This window comes from Schistocerca americana, chromosome 10, assembly GCF_021461395.2.
Source record: "Schistocerca americana isolate TAMUIC-IGC-003095 chromosome 10, iqSchAmer2.1, whole genome shotgun sequence".
NCBI classification, from domain to species: Eukaryota; Metazoa; Arthropoda; class Insecta; order Orthoptera; family Acrididae; genus Schistocerca; species Schistocerca americana.
This window is the reverse complement of record NC_060128.1, coordinates 189,715,513-189,718,707: the sequence shown is the minus strand read 5'-3', so window position 1 is coordinate 189,718,707 and position 3,195 is coordinate 189,715,513.

Below are 3,195 nucleotides of genomic sequence, written 5' to 3'. Positions count from 1 at the left end.
CTCGGTCCGGCACACAGTTATAATCTGCCAGGAAGTTTCATATCAGCGCACACTCCGCTGCAGAGTGAAAATCTCATTCTGGCAACAGAAACTAGTTATCGTGTTCCAACTGTTAAAGGAGAAAAAAAGAAAATATATGCGGTCTAGATATTAAAAAAAATTATTTCTGTTTACTGGTACCTATTTTAGGTGTTTTATAATCGCTTATTATCTGAAGCTGTTATTACCGACAAACAAATAAACGTTATAAAGTCAGGTGTCCTTGGTCAGTTTTGTGTGCCTGAAAACTGTATTTAAACTTTGCAAATAGACGAAAAAAATGGTAGAAAACGACTGCATAATGTTAATTATAGCCCGTCTTGATTGCAAAATGTTTATTCACTTACCGGTTCCGGTTCCTCCAGAACCATCTTCAGATCTGAAATGACAATGATACTAATTTACTATTTCACAAATGCAAGCCTGTTTCGTCCTATCAGATCAACATGAAATGTACCGGCTCGCGGCACAACACGGAAATAGCGGGAACCGCGGAATCAGACCATGGAAAACAAGTCTACACCAGCGCCATGGATATAGAAATCGCCCTTTGTTTTCGATCGTACAAAAACGATAATTTTATTATGTATTTTAATTTTGACAAGTACAGATTTCAACCTTGAGAAGTATTGATCTTAAGTAAGTATTTTTAGAGAGAAAAGCAAATTAGAAAAATGTACTTAATACAGTATGTGCATATGTAATGTAACAAATGTACAAGACGCCACCTGTCGGTAAGAGTTTTATAATTAATATAAATGACGTGAATTCTGCCAACGAATTTAATGTGACGCAGCATGTGAAGGTAACTGAGTGTGGACGGGTTACTCCTGTAACTGAAATTGCAGGTACGTTCTGGTACATTTGATGTTGATCAGATAGGACGAAATATGCTTGCACCTGTGAAATAGTAAATTAGTATCATTGTCATTTCAGATCTGAAGATGGTTCTAGAGGAACCGAAACCGGTCATGTGAATAAACATTTTGCAGTCCAGACGGATTATAATTAGCATTATACAAAAAGTAATTGCTGTATCCCTGCAGACATTATGTCTGTTTTTGGGAAAACGACTGCGTTGTACCGGCGGAATTGACTTTTGAAGAAAAATGGAGGTGACATTGTCTCAGGGAATCCGCTTTACGGGTGCACGCGTTCACTAAAGCCGTGAGGTGGGCCGCCTTGCGTTAGGCGCCCAGTTCTCGCATTAACGGCGGCGCAGTACGTTCTGCTGGCCAGCACTGGAGCGGCTCCTGTACCAATATTTGAAGTCTCCATCAGATACGGCGTGCACGCAGCAGCCTGGCCTGTCAGCGGCCTGTGCCGGGCAGAGGCATCTCTGCAGTAGGTGGTAGTCCACTCCACTGTGGCTCTCTACACAAGCAGTGTACACCGGATGTACAGTGTCGTAGAAGGCGTGGCCTTGCGTAGGTGTAAATATGCCGAATTAGCGTTCACATTTTTTTTCGACTGATCTCTCACACCGATACAATCCACACCTTACCGCACACTTAATAGATATGATGTCTAAAAATACAGGGTGATTCAAAAAGAATACCACAACTTTAGGAATTTAAAACTCTGCAACGACAAAAGGCAGAGCTAAGCACTATCTGTCGGCGAATTAAGGGAGCTATAAAGTTTCATTTAGTTGTACATTTGTTCGCTTGAGGCGCTGTTGACTAGGCGTCAGCGTCAGTTGATGCTAAGATGGCGACCGCTCAACAGAATGCTTTTTGTGTTATTGAGTACGGCAGAAGTGAATCGACGACAGTTGTTCAGCGTGCATTTCGAACGAAGTATGGTGTAACTGGACTACAGTATCTGGAGATGTTAGAGAATTGGCTGTTCCCTCAGCTCGAACAAGAAGCACAACAACTCATATTTCAGCAGGATGGAGCGCCACCACATTGGCACTTATCTGTCCGTAACTACCTGAACGTCAACTACCCGAGGCGATGGATCGGCCGCCAGGCAGCCCGTGACAGAGCACTTCATCAATGGCCTCCAAGAAGCCCTGATCTTACCCCCTGCGATTTTTTCTTATGGGGGTATGCTAAGGATATGGTGTTTTGGCCACCTCTCCCAGCCACCATTGATGATTTGAAACGAGAAATGACAGCAGCTATCCAAACGCCTGATATGCTACAGAGAGTGTGGAACGAGTTGGAGTATCGGGTTGATATTGCTCGAGTGTCTGGAGGGGGCCATATTGAACATCTCTGAACTTGTTTTTGAGTGAAAAAAAACCTTTTTAAATACTCTTTGTAATGATGTATAACAGAAGGTTATATTATGTTTCTTTCATTAAATACACATTTTTAAAGTTGTGGTATTCTTTTTGAATCACCCTGTATTAAGCAAAGATATGCAGTACTCACAGTAGCTGATAAATCCCACTGGCCAACGATGAGAAAGAACATTTTTATTGGAAGTGGGTCACTCTTTTAGATTTTAGAGTAGTGCTTCACCTACCATTTACTCAATACAGAATTCGAAAAAGCGTTTTCAGTTACTTTAATTATATGGGTGGCGAAGTCGAATTCCACAGACAAAATTTCCAATACTTCACTAATATCTCGAATCGCACGCCAGAACTTTGGGTTGTTATATACTTTAAGAAAACAATGCACCACGAAACAGTTATCCGGATGGGACGGAAATTGGTTGATGTAACATACAGGTACAGGCAAACAAATGATAAAAATTTCAGAAAAAATGGATGATATATTCAAGAGATATATTCTGGATCTTTTGCAAGAAGTTATTCGGCTTGTTATTGATTGAGGGAGATGTTGGATATTCTCCTGAGGGCTATCGTGCCAAATTCTGTACAATTGGCGCGTTAGTGCGTCAAAATACCCAATATTTTACTTCGCAACTGTTGGTATGTGTAACTCACTGCAATGTAGCTTGCAGCTGGCTGTAACTTGTGCTCAGAATATTGCGCAAAACTAACATTCCCTATCCTAAACAGTGGTGCCGCTAGAATAAGAAGCTTGGCGCACCGGAACGTCATCCTTTACTCAGACTTTATATTGAATCTTATTAGTCACCCCCTGTTTGTTCTTAAATACGTTAGGGAAACAACGCAAAATTTTTAAGAGTTGCGCTGCCTCCTCGGATCCCGAATGGCTAACACAGAATTTCCATCAT